We start from the raw sequence: 19,237 nt of genomic DNA on the forward strand, positions 1-19,237 counted from the left end.
GCAGATATACTAAAAATCTGGGCAGCGAAAGGTTGAAAGTAGTGATTTGTCTCATAAGACAGTGTAATCAACAAATACCTATTCTTTCAAATCTGTATCTTCTTAGATTTCTATATAAAGCTGATGCTCAGGGCAGTTACTGTTTTCCTCAACTTCTTCTTGAAACTGATGCCTAGCTTTCTAACAGAAAAAGATAGGGAGACAAAGACATCTAGCAGTGATTCTTCAAAATCTAGCCCATAATGGACTCTATATGCTAAATAAAACTGAGATACAGCGGAAGTGGTTTCCTTGGTAACAATAGCTACAAAAGTAATTTTCAAACTTGGAAAACTCTTTGTGCCTTTTTTACTGTAAATATTCCAGTGGCACAAATAACTAAATTAATAGTAAAATGATGGGGGAAATGGGGGAAGGTCCAGGCCCCTAAAGGTGGACGGTTTGGTTAAAGCAGAGCAAACTGGGAGTAGAATAACAGGTTATGGGTTATAAAAAGCTGAAACAGGGAAGAAATGAATTATTTAGCTTGGTTCAAGGGAAAAGAGGTAGATATGAAATTCAGAAAAGAAAATTGAGTCTGTCAGGAGAAATATCCCAGAGAGAGAAAAAAATGAGTTAGTAGTTCCATAATATTCCAGAATAGTTTCTGAAAAGAAGTTAGGCAAAACTCCATCCTTCTGGACAATGGAAAAGTGAATCACTGCAAAACATTAAAGGCAATATTAGAGCAGCCATACTCTTCTGAAAGGAGGGTGAAGATTTTCTCTTCGAGGTTCTAACTGTTATGACTCTTTGGTTCACCTGATCTGGAATGATTATTTTTTTAAATTGAAAATACAAAACATGTAACTGTAACCCAATCCATAGGATCTCTCTAAAGAGAAAGCAAATATTAATGAGCTGGTTTTCATTATTAAAAACAAAACAAGCAGGTTTCTGAAAATTCTCCAAACAGGGCACATTTTCTGAGCTTGAGGAAGGGGTAAAGAGCCTAAGTACTGCAACAGGAGTGTTCTTCGGTGGAGCCTAACAGGGTTCTAGCACCCTCTTTGGAAACATGGTGGGGGCACCTGGGGTTTAAGACTGACCCTTGCAGTTAAGAACTTCAACAAATCCGTAAGCACCTCTGAGGATATACCAAGAGTCACACGACCACTTGTTCCATTTATACGAATGCCTGGTTCAACCAGAGACACACAGGATCCCAAGGCAGGTCTCCCTGTGCTCTCAGGGAAGAGGGGAAAATCTGTTCTTAGGCACTTTGACTTCAGTTGTCTCTCACTTTCCGCTAAACATAGAAATATAATTTCTGATATTAAAGGAACTGTATCACCGACAGATTGAATTACAGCAATAGCTTACGTGTTCCGACTGCCTACAGTGCATTATTGTCAATCTTCCCAATCTCCCAACAGTGCTATTTGCCCAGCTTTACCAGTCAGGAAACTGACTGCAGTTCAGGAAAGTTTCTCCCCTCTTTCTCTCTCTCCCAATCTCTCTCTCTCTTTCAGTGCTGGGGGTGGGAGGTTGTTTGGTCTAAGCTTAAACAGTTAAGAGCCTAAACCAGGACTCAAACTCACCTATGCATATCTTCAATGCTCTATTTTGCTACACTTCTAAAGCTTATTCCCTGGTATTCAAAGGCTTTCACAATCTGATCCCAATATATATTGTTACCTTTTTTTTTAAATCACTCTCTATGACATGTCCTACATGTGCGATTAAGTAAACCTCTTACCGTTCGATGGATATTTCTGTCCTGTCCTATATTCAATCTTTGCACATAAAAATCATACCCGACACACTTACCTATGTCAGATCCCAATTGTTCTTTAAGATCTCACTCAAATCCTTCTCCATATTATTGTCCTTAATCCCCTATCAAGAAACATCTTTTCCTTTTCTGTCCTTTCATAGCATAATATTTCTCCTTGTTTATATAGCACTTATCGCTCTCAACCTGGTTTAAGCTATTTGTAACTCTCCTGTCTCTGTTATTAGCCTCTCTCTAGTGGTGGCATCCATGTCCAATTTAATTTAGTTTTCTACCAAGTATCTTAAATATAGCCACTGATGAAAATGCTTAAGTAATGAATAAACCCAAAATGATCCATTTAGAAGTCATTGTCAGGTCCTCATCATCAGCATCATTGCAGAGGTGGCAAGTGTAATATGAACTCCTTGAGTAATATATGAAAATTGTACTTTCATAATTTACATATGGTTTTAGGGAATTTCACACGTCTTCCCTTTGAAATGGCATAATATCTTAAGATGGTCAAGAAGGTGGAAACTGTCAGAAACAGTGACATCTGGTGGTCCAGTGAAGGGGTTTTTCTGCAAAGGCAGATGGAAGAGATCACAGATGGCAGAAGACCCTCTCATCTTGAAAATCTCCTTAATTAAAAGTTAAGTAAATAAGAAAGTAATTTAAATAGTGGTAAGTTAATAATAAAATAATAGATAATATTTGACTTTACACTCTATACCAGACACTGTTTTAATAATTTTGCATGTCTTAATGCATTAATCTTCACAAAATGCCATAAGTTAGTTACCACTGTTAGCCCAATTTGAAGAGAAAACTGAGATCTGCCCAAAGCCATGGTGAGTAACTGCCTAATTTGTGTCCAGGCAGTCTGACTACCGAGTCACTGCTCTACTCTACATTTGCTGTAACTTCCAGGTAGACACAAAATTGTAATATTGGCTCAGAATTAAACCACTAATAATATAACACCAGGATTCAAAAACACACATTATCCCAGTTATTTTAGAATGGTCTAGACTTCAGTCTAGAATGTTCTTTATTGAGCTTAGACTTGAAAGTATCCTAGAATATCTGGAATTAAACAGTGGCCCTACATCCAGTATCTAGAAAGATAGCATTTGTTGACTTAGCCAAGGGGGAATCATCTTTCTGGACTGCTGTTTAATGGGTCTCTTTGATGGCATCATTTGTAGTTTCTCATTGAGGATTCTTCAGAAAATAATACAATGTTAGAGCTGATAAGGGGGTGTGTGTGTGTGTGTGTGTGTGTGTGTATCTCCGTCCTCTTTATTTTACAGATTGGGCAACTGAGAAACACAGCAATTTGTTACAATATATACTTTAATTAGGATGTGCTTCCTTTATGGGGGTACATTGTTTAAAAAAACATTTAAATGTTAAATGAGTTTTTATTGCCCACTCTTATTCTTTTGACAAAAATTCCATAAATACTTACTGTATGCTGGATGCTGTGCTGGTTTCTAGAGATACAGTAATAAACAAAATACAATCTCTGTACAAAAGGCTGCTTTCAGGCAGGTGGAAGAGACAGACAAGCATCTGGGCAATGACATGGCACTGTGGGGAGAGCTGCAAGAGGCACTCTAGATGCATAGAGCAGAAATACCTCAGTCAGAGTTTGAGTGAAGCAGGAAGGGATTTCTGGAGGAGGAAACAATATCTGAGCTAAAATCTGAAGGATGAGAAGGAATCAACCAAATGAAGGGTACAGGGAAAGGAAGTGGCTTTCCAGGTAGAGGGAATGTTCAAAGCCCTAAGCTAAACTGGGAATGTAACATCTTGAGGGAACTTAGAATAGTTTAACAGGCCTAGACTTATTCAAGCAGAAAGTGGTGGGAGATGAATCTGGGGTCAGTTTGTGATAAGCTCACTGTTGACACAGAGAAGGATCCAAAGGCTGTTTACTAGAAGAAAGGGACACCAAGTAGGAGACCATGCAATCCTGAAATGTCAGTGACACAGAGGCTGAAGCAAAGTAGACAGATTCCAGAAATATTTAGAGGATAGAACTGGCCAGTCCAAGTATGGATTGAATATGGAGGAAAGTCACTGATGACATCCAGCTTTTGGCTTGGGCAACTGGCAGGCATAGCCACTCATTGAGCTGGGAAAACAAAAGCAGTGATTACACTCAGAGTTCTGGAGCTTGGTAGGGTTAGAGCCTGGAGGTAAACATTTGAGAAAAAAAGTCAACAAGTAGATATAATTGAAATGGTGGGAAAAGAAGCTATTGCTTACGGCCTATCACTCAGGAGGAACCCCAAAGAACACTAGTTTTTCAGGGATTGGCAAAGAGCAGATTCAAGGGAGACATAGAAAGTGTCCAGGGAAGAAGACTGAAAATGCAGAAAAAAGCTTGTCTAATAACCAAGAATAACAGCATTTCCACCGGAAAGAGGCAGCAACAACAACAACATAATCGTCATAATAACAATAACAAGTGCCTGTTAAAAACTAACTGCATGATAATTGAAGCTCAACTAACCTTAGGTAGTCAGTTCTATAATTATCCCCACGACACAGATGGCAATAATAATGGTACCTAAATCATAGAAATGTTGTGAGCTTATATTGCAAATGCTTCCATTCCTGTCAGAGTGGTTCCAGTAGAATGATTAGGAGTAGAAACCAAGTTGCAGTGGATTCAAACATAGAAAAGACAGGAGTAGCCAGTCAAGGCAGGAGATGGAAAGAGTATCCAGTGGAGAGTTTTAGGATATACGAACACTCGTTTACCATGAAAGGGAACTCAGAAAGAGATAAGCAAAAATAACTTCTCCTCTTAGCTCAGATGTTACCTAAGGGTCCCCTGGCTCCCTATGGCCTGATCAGACTTAGCATGGGCTCTTATTGATTGATCTTCCTTCCACAGCAGAGTCTAGACCTTTGATTTCCGGGAGTTCTCAGCCACTTCCTCTCTGACTCAACAATTTTCTTCTCAGGACACGGTGCCTCAGATCAGCCCATGTTACACTAAGTGAGAAGCCCAGGCTCCACATCTAATCTTACTCTCAAAAAGTTACTTCAATTATTTTGTGAAGTGAGTAACTTAATATAACTTGATGTAGACAGAGGTTGGCTTTTACCATCTCACTAGCTCCCTTCTCACTTTTTTCAGTTTTTCTCTTCTTTCTTCCAGTAAAGCAAGTAAACCATTACCCTGGGCCCAAGGAGAAGAGATCAGTCCATATTAAAACCCTGCAGGTTTACCTTCTTCCCTGAGGTGGGGTTAGCAAAGCATCTTCTCAGCAATGTAGTGGTCTCAGTAATACTCCCTCATACTTTCTACTGAGAAAATACCTTTTTTTTTTTACATCATGACAACTAATAAGTTTAATTTTTAATACTAAGAATGTTAAATTATTTTCAAATATAATTCTGCCTTTAAAAATGCTAGGTCCCAGCACATTCCCTATGAACCTTAATCATCTTTACCAATACCAGCCACATGTACCCTCCTACGGGACTTGACTTTCTGTATCCAATGCTGATCCTCCTATAGCCCTAGCCTGAGAATGTCTTGACACCTTGACTTTCAACAGACAAGTGTACTGGACCAGTTCCCAATTCTCAGGTAAAAAGGTTAATTTTGATTGGCCTCAGGAGTAAAGTAACTATGTTCTTTCAGTTAAAGTGCCAGAGCAGAAAACACTGATGGTGCTAAGTACACCTGAAAATACAGTCCTCCAAGGCAGACAAGCTAAAAAGAGGCAGAGATCGAAGGCACTGGTCATAAACTTTGTCAGTCTTACAGAGCTCTTGAAGTTGACCTTGTCCTCCTCAAAATACAATATCCAGGTTCTGTTAAAATTAAATAAAAATTAAATTAAAAAAATAGAGAAAATGCAAAATGCGTGATAAACTGCTCACTGAGCTTGCTTTCTCAATTCTGATTGGAAGAGTATCCTAATCAAAGAAAAGACTAATTGGGTATTTTTCTACTTTCATTTTATCCTAGCAACATAAGCCAATTCTTATTTTTATAACAAAAAGTAACATTTATGTAGTAATTTCTAAGTTATAAAGTTCTAACATGTTATTTTGCTTATAAATAATTGCATGAGTTCTAAATATACAAAGAAAGAAAATGAAGTTCAGAGAGGGCTAAAACAAATATATGCTGACCCCTAAACTATCTTCCAATTGCAAAAGAATAAGTAATTAAAGTGAGGTGTCCTTTCTCAGGGAGAATGTGCCTTTTTCACTGTCACATGTATTTGCCCACCAGGATCAGGTTTAAAGTAATATAATGGTAAAAGTGGTAAAGAAGTATATATTCTTTCTTTGAATATTTGGCCTTTAAAACAATGAAAATGAATCATAAAAAGCACTGCAAAAAAAAAAAAAAAAAAAACCAAAGTGGGAGGGTAAAAAAACAATACCCAAAATAGAAGAATCTTATTCCCGGGAAATTAAGACCAAGGGAGTCTATTTTTAAACAATGAGCCTCCTACTTATGAGCCTTAGGAACTTTATAATCAAAGTGTGAAAGTCTGGAAATTTATTTTATGGTGACTTAATCAAAATTTTGTATAAAAATGAATGCCCAGGTCTGTAAATTACATATGTGAATTAATCAATATGATATTAATAACTAAGATTAAAAAGCAACAAGTTAGTTACATACATACTATGAATTAAAACCTCTATTTTGAGTTAGTATTTCATTTAACCCTTATGACACTCTTGGGGTGAGGACTGTTTGTCCCCTTCTGTAGAGGCGGCCACGGAGGCCCTTAATAGATACCCTCCAGCCACTGCATTGTCATTGCATGAGTAAGATTTTAAAATGAGTCTTCTCACTACTCATTGTGTCACTCAACACTTCTCACTACTCATTGTGTCACTCAACACTACCTCTAAAAATGTAAAATGAAATGAAAAATTCAACATGCATCTGGAGGACGCTAATAAACTTCAGAACACCAGGTAAAGGATGTCAATAAGCAAAGGATTTGGCTACCAACACTGGAAACCCAGCTGCCTCTTCACAGGAAACCACTGTCTGCACACTCTGAGTCAATCCCAAGATACTGATTTGTAGCATGGACATTTATTATGGTTAATAAGTTGACAGGAAAGATTTAAGATGCCTGACTGAAAAAAAAAAAGAAAGGGAAAAAAATCACACAATCAATATATGTGTAATACTTCAATTTAGAAAAAAAATCCAAAATGAAAAGTCAGTATTAATATGTGAACCTCACGCACTGATGCACAACTGAAGCAACATATATAGATACATGGAAGAAACTAAACTGAAAAATAAATGCCAGAATTTCCAAAAGAAGAGATGGAGACCTGGGCGATTATGTCTGCCTCCATGCAGGTGAAGAGCTGAAGGATACGCTTAATCATCATGCAACCCTAGAGACATAACAGCAGGCTCCCTGGCTCTCTTACTAAGGAGAGGACTAGCCAAGTGTGCACCTGTGCTGGCAATTTCATAGCTGCTGCTTCTCTTCTCGGTAGGTTGGAAAGGTCAGAGAAAAGGAAAACCAACCATTGCAAGAAGAAGCGACAGCAACTTTGCTGGGATTGACCTAGGACACTTGTTTTCACCCTGCACTGAAGCTGAATGTGAGCTCTATGCCAGGCCCATGAGCGTACGCCCTCCCAATGAGCAGGTGCGCTGGGTATGTCCCAGGTGACCAAATGTGGCATGTTCTGCAGGGTTTGATGGAAATCCCAGGTACCTTGCTTCCTGGCCATTCTATGTGTTGTTTCCTTTACCTAGAACACACTTTCATCTCCCCTTCTTCCCCTCTCCTCAATCCAGCGGCTTCACCTAGCTGATGTACCACTTAGATCTGTTTACACATCACTGATCCCCCAAGGCTGGGTTAGATCACCCACCTCGTCAGCCCACAGCACTCTGCAGTTCATCCAGTCGTACCATGCATCACACTGTATTTTGATTGTCTATTGCTTTCATTCTCTGAGCAAATATGATTGATACATCTATGACATGAAAGGGACTGTTTTACTAGGTAGGAAGGATATCATGATGAGCAAAAGGAAACATGGAGAGGAACAGAAAATAGTCCACCTGTATACAACCGAAGAATGTATAAAATGCTTGAATGAAATTTACAGTGCATAAGGAATCATTAGTGCTGGCTTCCCTTAGTGCTAAGATATGATGGATGAAAAGGAGTTTACTAGGCACAAGAACAGAAGCAGTATACAGAAAACGTTACAGGCCTGGAGGAAAGAACAGAGTGATGTGCAGTGACAGTATATACAGAAGGAGCAGCCTCTGAGATAGGACAGGATGCAAGCACACTGAAGAACCTGAAAGAACCCATATGTTCCTGCCTATCCATCCTGTTCACCATTTTAGTCTCATTAAAAACATATTTAGCAGATATTTGATGCATAGTTCTTTAATGAATACGTGAATGACTGAATGAATGAGCTAGGAAGTGTATGCCTGAGGAAAAGAAGCAGTATCTATAGCCAAAGTTTACTCGGATTATTATTTTTTTATCACTGGCCCTATTGTCCTTGCATAGTAATGGTATCCCGCCACTAAATGTCCCCCTAGTTGTGACATGTCTATCATAATATGATCACTTTATATTTTAGATCTTTTCTTATGCATATGTTTCATGTAGTCTGCACCTTGAGACATGACACTTCTTATTTTTCATTTTTGTATTTCTACTACCTAGTACCTAAAATACACAAGCTTAAGCATGTATTAAATTGAATAATATCCTGCTTAAGGGCAGGGATCACTCCTTTTTTGATAACCTATAGCACTTAGAAAAGTACTTAATACTTGATAGACAATAAATATTTGATGAATTAAATTGAAGCATGAGGTTTTACTATGTCTTACAAATTTCCTATTTCTCCTCTCTTTTCTTCTCTTCACGGCATGGAACCAAAACTCAGATAAATATGAAGCAGCAATAGTTCTACCGTTTCAACACTACCCCTCTAGGGTAATTTTCTCCACTGATTTTTACTATTAGCTTTTCTATAAAAACAGAATGAAAACTGATTCAAAGCTTCTGCTCCCAAGGAGGTCTTAAGGCCTTTCCTAATGGTAGCTGTGTTCTTAGAGATTATATGATGCCCAAAATCATTTCCTCACTATAAACACAGATCCATTTAAGAGAAAACTCACAGTATCATGTTAACATTGAAGGGATTACATGTAATGTGTCCCCACCAACACAAACACATACACACAGTATTTTTCTCCAAGTCACCACATGTGCCTCCTTCATCCGCATTATATTATCATATGTAATATATTATTATAATTATACATCACATACTATTATATTATACATCATATATCATATATAATATTCCATTATAATATGCCATTCCTGTGCCTCAACAGAGCATAATAATATATAACAAAATAAATAGTTAAATCTGGAAATGAAATAACATATGTGAAATGAGATTCATAATATAAAAGCTGAAGCTTTATTTGCTGTGCATCAAGGTTAAAAAATTTCAATATTCGGTCAACATAGAAACTGAAAGAAATTTTGAGTGCTATTTTTTACCAGTGTTCTTAGTTAAAAGAGACAGACACTGACTAATTTAAGAAGAGGAATTTACTGACAAGACAGCCTTCCAAAACCATTTGCATGGCTGGAGAATCAGCCTTGAAAAATACATGGGGAATGAAGTCTAAGGAGTAAGACTGGGGAACAGTAGCCAACTTCCTATCATGGAAACGGTCTGGTGGGAACTCTGTTGCCCCACTGCTGGTCACTTCTATCCACGGCCAGCACTGTGCTACATCTGCAAATAAATCCCCCTCAGCAAGACATAAACAGGACAGAAGTTCTGAAGATGGACAGGGAGTTCAAATGCCAAGCAGCCAAACAAGCAAATACAAAGAAAACAAAACAAAACAAAAATTAAGGTCCACTCCACCAACTATTGTGAAACCATATTGTTCCTTATAATTACTTCCTCCAAAATTTCAGCTGAAGTTTATTCCAATGCTAACCCTGGGCTGGGAAGACTAAGATACAGAGTAACAGACCAGAATAATAAAATTCGATAAGTAATGGTTGTGCTTAGCAAAGAATACTAGCATACAAAAATATTTAACACACACTAAAAGATGTCACTTCAGGATAAAATATTACAATACACAAAAAGTAAATTTAAACTAAATCCTTAGAGAAAATGGTGTGAACTAGATTTCAGCTTGCTTTCATAAGCACTCTAAAAAAGTTAATGTTATCTGAGATCTTGGTGTATTTTAAAACATGATAGTACTTCTTAATATAAAATACGTTATGTCAATTGTCCTCTTTTGGCCTGCATTTGTTAAGTGTTCTCTTCGTATTTGTTTAAAGTATTTCATATGTTACCACCTGTATTGGCCAGAGTAGGTTAGGTTATGGGGCAATTAAAAATAACTCCAAATCTTAGTGTTGCTACACAACAAAAATTTAATTTTTTTCACATGCAAATCTGCAGATCTGGGCAACTCTTAAGGCAGCTGTGCTGTGTTGGTTCAGATTTCTGGGCTGCATCAGACTCAAGATAGCTGTAAATCATCTCATGCTTCTACGAGCACCAAGAAAGGGGAGAGGCTTGAAGACCAGAACACTCGCCATGAAATGCTTCTGCCTGGAAGTGACACATAACCACTTCTGTTCATATTTCACTGAGCAAAGCAAGTAACCCTGCCTGGCATAAATTTAAGAGGGTGAGAAAGTGAAATCTCCCATGGGAAGGTAACAGAAGAGAAACTGACATTGGTGATGTCTACCACACCATCAAATACTGAGTAGTCAAAGCAATGGATTTCTTTAAAATGTGCAAAATGCAGATTTTTAAAACAGGATATCATGAAACTTGCCTGCATTAAAAATAATTTAGTTTCTTTTAAAAAATTTCTTGACAGTCCTTGATCATATATATCACAGAACTTTCAATGAATTTTAAGGAAGGGAATGTTTCTGCTCTTCCACAAATATATTTTCACAAAAACTGTACTGGTTGTTTCTGAATTAATCAGGGTTAACCCACTCCTTTCCCTCTTTAATAATCAAAATTAAATTGTCAAGGAGTTTTCCTTTCCAGTTAAATATGTAACTATACACCTAAAAAAAGTTTTCTACAAAATATCTAAAACTGGTGTACAAAATATTGTTAAAACTATTTTAATACAAACCTGAAGTACATATGTGAAAAAAAAATGAGGAAATTCCTTCTCAAAGACTAAAAATGAGGCAGCCCTATGACTCTAGAGAGGGAGGAAGGTGCTCCAGCCAGCAACTTCCAGTTAGTATCAACCAACCTCTTGCAACATGGAGTTATAACTTCAAAAACCACACTGGAGATAAAAGACCGGGCATCTGGACAGTTGTTTTGGAGACCCACCCATAAATCTAGGAAATGGGAACTAAATCTGGGAAAGGATGAACTAGAAGAAAACTGCCTCGCAAGAGAATTCAGCAAGGAAACTTGCCTAGTGTAATCTTGCCTCTCAGTGTGTGAGGAGAGGGTGAGGGTTGGAATGGCTGAAATATTTCCAGAAAATTTTAAGTAGAAGTCAGTCATTATGCAGTAATTGCAGGTCTGAAATTACAGTACTTGTATAATGAAAAAAAAAAACACCAAGAAAGGAAATTAAGGTGACCCAATTATAGAAGGGATTCTGTATGGCTGGCAGAATTAAAGCAAATCATCTCTGCAGGAATATATACCTTCTACCTAAGCCTCACAACACCTCACAAATAAAGTTTCAACAAACATAGGCTCACAGTGAGATTTTTTAAAGTCACAAGATGTCAAGAATACACAAGCCAGGATAAGTAGAATAGATAAATTGAATTAGACCCATAAATATTTCAGATTTTCAGAATTATTAAATGTAGAAAACAACATAAGTATACTTATAATGTCTAACAAAGTAATAGAGACAAAAAAATATAATAGGCATTGGGCAGGAAAATTTGGAATAGGACGAAATAGAAATTCCATAATAAAAAAAAACACGAAATGTAATATTTACTGGATGGAGAAAGCTGCAGGCTTCTGGTTTCTGGACCAACATGGAAGAAGCCTGGAAGTGATCACTCCATCCTAGCAACACATAGAAAGCTAAACAAATTGAAAAATCAGTAATTTTTCTCAGACCTGTCATAGAAGTGAGGTCAGCAAACCACTGCATCTAAAATTAGAGAAACTGACAAGCAAATACAAAGAACCATAACTTACCCGAGCATAGAACCCCAAGGAGAAACTCTTACAAACCAGCTGGGGAAATCCAAATTACAGTCGGTGAACTGACAGAGGCTCAGCGTAGGAAGTCTGAGAGACAAAAACTCCAGGGGGACCCAGACATAGGGGGGCCCCCATGCTTTGTGAGTTTTACCTCTAGGTGCTCCACCAGATTCTCCCAGTGAATATCAGAGAAAAATCCCTTTCTGATTCTGGCAGAAGGAGGGGAAAAAGAACTATTTTGAAATACAGGAAGAGAATTCTGCTTTTCTAAAAAAGGACTGCCCTCAAGAGAATTAATTTTTATCAGAGCCTGTAGTATTGGAATTTTATGAAGACCTAACTGATACAGGGAAGGAAAACACCAAATTCCAGCCCACTCTAGTCACCTTGCCCGATCTAAGGCTGAGAACTGAAACACACCTGTGCAGTTCATAGTTCAGAGGCACATACGCACTGAAAGATTGACACCTAATCGTAGAACTATGGAATGTCTCTCTCTCTCCCATGCCTTACCACCACATTGTTAGAGGCCTATTATCAAAGTTCCTTTTACCCAGTACATCCTGTGGAGTGATCAGAAAAAACAAAAACAAAACCAGAAAACCACCAGGCACATTAAAAGGCAAGAAAAAGTTTGAAGAGACAGAACATGTGTCAGAATCAGACTCAGATATGGTAGGGATGTTGAAATTATCAGATAAGAATTTTTTTAAAGCTATGATTAATATGCTAAGGGGACTAATAGATAAAGTAGGCAATATGCAAGAAGAGATAAGAAATGTAATCAGAGATATGGAAATTCTAAAAAAAGAATTATAAAAAGCTAGAGAATAAAAACACTGTACAGAAATGAAGAATACCTTTGATGGGTTCATTAGTAGACTGAATGAGAGTATAGAAAGAATTTCTCAGCTTGATGATATGTCACTAGAAACTTCAAAACAGAAGAGAACAGAAGAAAAAAACTAGGAAAAAAAAAGAAAGTACAATATCTAAAAACTGTGGGACAATTATAAATGTGTAACATACATGTAAACAAAATACCAGAGGAAGATGAAAGACAGAAAAGAATGAAAGAAATATCTGAAGCAATAATGTGTAGGAAGCTCAGAAAATACCAAGCAGAATAAATTCAAAAAGAAACAAACAAATATTTAGGCAAATCATATTCAAACTATAGAAAATCAAAGAAAAAGAGAAAATATTTTTTAAAACCCACAGGGAAAAAAACTTACTTATAGAGAAGCAAAGGTAAAAATTACATCTAATTTTTCCTCAGAAACCATGTAAGCAAGAGGGTCAAATGAAACACTTAAAATGTAAGCTAAATAAAGCACCAACCCAGAATTCCGTATCCTACAAATAATCCTTCAAAAATGAGTGAGAGAAAAAGACATTCTCAGACAAATTAGGATAAAAATTAGGATAATTTGTTTTCAGGAGAATTGCCTTGAAAGAAACATTAATGTAAGTTTTTTAGAGAAAGGAAATGATATAGGTCAGAAACTGAGATATACATAAAGAGGAGAAAAACACTCGAGAAGGAATAAGTGAAGGTGAAGTAAAAACTTTTGTTTCCTTGATTCTTCATCGATTAACCACATAACAATTTGTTCAACACAATAATAGTAACAATGTACTTGATTATGTATACTTATGTATGTATCTTGTGTATACATGTGCTTATATACATTTATATGTAAGTAAAATGAATAACAGTAATGATAGCACACAGGAGGAATTAGGATTATTTTATCACACAGTATTAATACCATCTGTTGAGTAGTACAGTGTTATGCGAATATGGACTTGTACTAGCTGTAAATGTATATTGCAAACTCTATGAAAACCACTAAAAAGGGTAAAAAGAAAAAAGAAAAAGTATACCTGGCATCCCGAGAAAGGAGAGAAATGGAAACATGGAAAATGTTCAATTCAAACTACAAATAGAAGAAAAGAGCAAAAGGCAAAAGAAGGAAAAAAGAACAAAGGCAACAAATGGAAAACAGTAGCAAATATGATAGATACTAATCTAGCTGTATCAATAATCACTTTGGATGTCAATGGTCTAAATGCACCTGTCAAAAGAGAAAGATCATCAGAGTGGAGCAAAAAACATGACCCGACTACATGACATCTACAAGGTTAAAAGTAAATGAATGGAAGAAAATAGACCATGCTAACATGAATCAAAAGATGAATCCTCCATCATAACTGAAGATTTCAACACCACTCTCCCAGAAATGGTCAGATCCAGCAAGCATAAAATTAGTAAGGACATAACTGAACTCAACACCATTAATAAACTGTATACAATTATCATCTATAGATTATTTAAGCAACACTACCAAAATACACAATTTTCTGAAGGTCACATAAAATATTTACCAAGATAGATCACATTCTGCAATATAAAACACAACTTAACAAATTTAAAAACAGAAATTTAACCATGTCTGTTCTCAGACAACGGAATTAAACTAGAAATCAGCAACAGAAAGATTGCTTGAAAATCCCAAAATATGTAGAGATTAAGCAGCACTCTTCTGAATAACACATGAGTCAAAAAAAAAATCTCAAGAGAAATTTAAAAATCTTTTGAACTAAATGAAAATGAGAATAAAACATCAAAATCTATGGGGTGCAGTGAAAGCAGTACTTAGAGAGAAATTTACAGTGTTGAATGCATATATTAGAAAACAAGAAAGATCTAAAGTCAATAGTCTAAATTTCTACCTTATGAAACTAAAAATAAGAAGAGCAAATTAAATCCAAAATAAGCAGAAGAAAGAAATAATAAAAATTAGAGGAGAAATCAATGAAACTGAAAATAAAGAATCATTACAGAAAATCAACTAAGCCATATCTGGTTATTTGAAAAAGATCAATAAAATTGATCAGCCCCAGTCAGGCTAACTAAGGGGAAAAAAAAGAGAAGCCACAAAATACTAGTATCAAAAATGAAAGAGGGATGAGATCCCCTCTACAGAGTCTGTGAATATTAAAAAAACCATAGACAAATAGTATGAACAACTGTATCTCCACAAGTTTGATACACAAGTTGAAATGGACCAATTCCTTGAAAGACACAATTTGCCAAAACTCATACAAGAAGAAATAGATCATTTGAATAGGCCTGTATCTGTTAAAGAAACTGAACTAAGAATTATTAGCCTCCATAAAAAGACAGCACCAGGCCTAGTTGGGTTCACTGGAGAATTCTACCAAACATTTAAGGAAGAACTTACACCAGTACTCTATAATCTCTTTCAGGCCATAGAAGAGAGGGAATACTTCCTAAATCTTTCTATGAGATCAGCATTACTCTTATACCCAAATCAGACAAAAATATAACAGGAAGAGAAAACTGTATACCAATATCCCCCAGGAATATAAGTGCAAACATCCTCAAAAATATTAGCAAATCAAATCTAGCAGTATAAAAAGAATTACACACCATGACCAAGAGAGATTCATCCCAGGTATACAAGGTTGGTTCAATATTCTAAAATCAGTTAACGTATCCATCATATCAATAAACTAAAAAAGAAAAATCACATGATTATATCAATAGTTGCAGAAAAAGCACTTGACAAAATTCAACATCCATTCACAATAAAAACTCTCAGCAAACTAGGAGTAGAGGCGCACCTCTTCAAAATGAAACAACATCTACAAAAAGCCCAGAGCCAACAACTAACATTAATACTTAGTGGTGAGAAACTCAAAGTTTTCCCACTAAGATCAGGAAGAAGGAAAGGATGTTCCCTCTCACCACTGCTTTTAAACATCATACTGGAAGTTCCAGTTAATGCAAAGAGGCAAAAAAAAAAAAAAGGAAAACAAAAATTATACAGAGGGAAGACTGGGAAGGAAGAAATAAAACTGTCTTTTTTCACAGAAGACATGATCATCTATATAGAAAATTCAAAATAAAAACTACTAAAACTAAGTAATTATAGCAAGGTTGCAGGATACAAAGTTAATATAGGAAAGTCAATTGATTTCCTAGTTACCACAATTAACATAGAATTTGAAATTAAAAACAGAATCATTTATATAAGCACCCCCCCAAAATAAATACTTAGGTAAAAATCTAACAAAATATGTGTAGGATCTACATATGGGAAACTAAAATCTCAGATGAAAGAAATCAAAGAAGTAAATAAACAAAAAGTAAATAAATGGAAAGAAATCAAAGAAGTAAATAAATGGATATTCCATATCCATGGATAGGAAGACTCAATATTGTCAAGATGTCAGTTCTTTCCAACTTGATTTATAGATTCAGTGCAATCCCAATCAAAATCCCATCAAGGTGGTTTATGGATATTAAAGAAAACTAATTCCAAAGTTTATGTGGAGAGCGACAAGACCCAGAATAGCCAATACAATATTAAAGAAGAAGAACAAAATCAGAGGACTGATACTACCCAACTTTAAGGCTTATTATAAAACAACAACATTCAAGACAGTATGGTACTGGCAAAAGAATAGACAAATAGATCAATAGAAAGAATAGAGAATTCAGAACTATAGTTAACTGATCTTTGACAAAGGAGCAAAGGCAATACAGTAGAGCAAAGATTGTCTTTTCAATAAATGGTGATGGAACAACTAGACATCTACACATTAAAAAAAAAATCTCAACATAGGCCTTATACCCTTCACAAAAATTAACTCAAAATAGATCATAGACCTAAATACAAAATGTAAAATTCCTAAAAGGTAACACAGATGAAAATCTAGGTAACCTTGGTTATGGTGATGACTTTTTAAAGTACAACATCAAAGGCACAATCCATGAAAGAAATAATTGATAATCCAGACTTCATTAAAATTAAAAACGTCTGTTTTCCAAAATACAAGGTCAACAGAATGAGAAGACAAGACATAGGCTAGGAGAAAATATTTGCAAAAGACATTTGATATAGGACTATTATTCAAAATATAAAAAAACCCTCAAACTCAACAATAAGAAAATGAATAAACCAATTTAAAAAATGAACTAAAAACCTGGACGACACTTTACCAAACAAGACATACAGATGGAAAACAAGCATATGAAAAGATGCTTCACATTCTGTGTCATCAGGAAAATGCAAATTAACAACAATGAGATACTACTACATACCTATTAGAATAGCCAAAATTAAAAAAAAACTGACATCACTAAATGCTGGTGAGCGTATGGAGCGACAGAAACTCATTTATTACTGGTGGGAATGCAAAATAGTAAGACACTGTGGAAGACATTTTGGTAGTTTCTTACAAAACTTAACATGCTCTTACCATATGATCCAGTAATCATGGTCCTTGCTATTTACTCAAATGAGCTGAAAGCTATGTCAACACAAAAATCTGCACAAGAAGTATTTATAGCAGTTCTATTCTTTACTGCCAAAACTTGGACACAACCAAGACTTCCTTCAGTAGGTGAATGGATTAATTAACTGTGATATATCCAGACAATGAAATATTTTTCAGTTACAAGAAGAAATGAGCTATCAATCCATGAAAAGACATGGAGGAACCTGAAATGCATACTGATAAGTGAAGAAAAGCCAATCCGAAAAGACCACATACTGTATGATTTCAACTATATGACATTCTGGAAAAAGCAACACTATGGAGGCAGTAAAAAGATCAGTGGTTGCCAGTGGTCAGGGAGGACAATAGGATGAATGGTTGCAACAGAGAATTTTTAAGGCAGTGATATTACTCTATGTGATATTGTAATGCTGGATACATATCGTTATGTATTTATCCAAACCCTAGAACATACAAATACCAAGAATAAACCCTAAAATAAACTATGGACTGCGGGTTATTATGATGTGTCAAAGTAGGTTTATCAACTGTAATAAATAAACCAATGTGGTGAGGAATGGCAATAGTGGGGATGCTATGTGTTGTATGGATAGGAGATATAAGGGAAATCTCTGTACCTTTCACTTAATTTTGCTGTGAACCTAAAACTGCCCTTAGAAAAAAAAAGTCTATTTAAGAAAAAATTATTAGATGGGACAATTTATTGAAATGAATATGCAATAATTGGTACATTTCCTTAAATATGTGTTTTAAGTCAATAAGAATCTTAAATATCAGGTTAAAAATCTGTAAGTAAACAGGAGATTCGATTTGAAGAAAGAAGTTACAATTTAAAACAGAGAGACAAAGCAACAGTAAATGTGAAGGAGAGTTTAGGTGATGTGGGGAAAGTGTAGAAAATGATGTAATAAATCTGTCTAGGGTTCTGGAAAGTGGTAATGCAGAAACTTGGGAAATGGTAACATTATGTCTGATGATATCCCATAATTTACTGAATAATAAGCTTTTACATTTAAAAAGCTCACCATATCCCTATCAAAATAATTTTAAAAACACCTCCACCTAAACATAATTCAGCACTAATGCAGAACACAAATGACAAAAAAAGGTTTTATAAGCAACCAAAGAGAAAAGAAAGATTACCTAGAACAAAATCACAATTTAAGTGACAGCTGATTTCTTAACTTGTTGAAAACCAGAAAACAATGCAAAAATTTCTTTAAAGTGTTGAGAAAAATAACTGTTAAACCTAGCATTCTATACTCAACAAAAGACATATATAAACAATACAAAATCTGAGTGTTGACCAACAAAAGCTTTTCTAAAGTAACTTCTAAAAGATATACTTCACAAAGAAGGAATATGATCCCAGAACACAGGTTTGTAATTCAAGAGGAAATGATGAATTAAGAAAAGTATGGATGTGGTTAAATGTAATGGAGGGTTCCTAGTATAAAGCTATACACACACACACACACACACACGTATGTAGAGATAGCCAGATATATAGATAGAGATGTGTAAAAATGTGTGGTATTTAAAAAAAGATTGAATTATTACAACCTAAAGGTTATAAATCTGGGTAAGTTGTGTGTAGTTAAAGCACTCTAAAGAAAAAGGGTAAACATACTAATTAAATTCAGATTTCACAAAGTTAAATTTGAGCATCATAATTCCTATCATCTATAAAAAATATTTAAGATACTGTGTAACTTCCAAACAAATAGAAAGAAAAAAATGTAATAATGGGGGAAAATATCAGTTAATGTAAAATAAGTTTTGAAAGAAAAAAGTGGGGAAAATAGAGCACATAATAAAAATAGAAAGTCTCAAATGAGATGACAGAAATAAGTCCAAACATATAAGAGATCACAATCAAATGTGAATGGCCTGAATATT

The 19,237-nt window shown here is 35.5% G+C and overlaps 1 protein-coding gene across 11 annotated transcripts in view; it reads right to left on the minus strand.

The window, feature by feature from the left end:
* Positions 1 to 19,237, minus strand: part of BANK1 (B cell scaffold protein with ankyrin repeats 1) — a 551,109-nt gene that overhangs the window by 352,737 nt on the left and 179,135 nt on the right. The window contains exon 1 of one of the 11 annotated variants that reach the window (XM_072939910.1): positions 12,002 to 12,168. The exons of the other annotated variants lie outside the window; for them this stretch is intronic. The gene's annotated coding sequence lies outside the window, so the exon portion shown is untranslated. Of the gene's footprint in view, positions 1 to 12,001; positions 12,169 to 19,237 lie in introns of those variants that run through there. 11 annotated transcript variants of the gene reach the window in all.

This window comes from Vicugna pacos, chromosome 2, assembly GCF_048564905.1.
Source record: "Vicugna pacos chromosome 2, VicPac4, whole genome shotgun sequence".
NCBI classification, from domain to species: Eukaryota; Metazoa; Chordata; class Mammalia; order Artiodactyla; family Camelidae; genus Vicugna; species Vicugna pacos.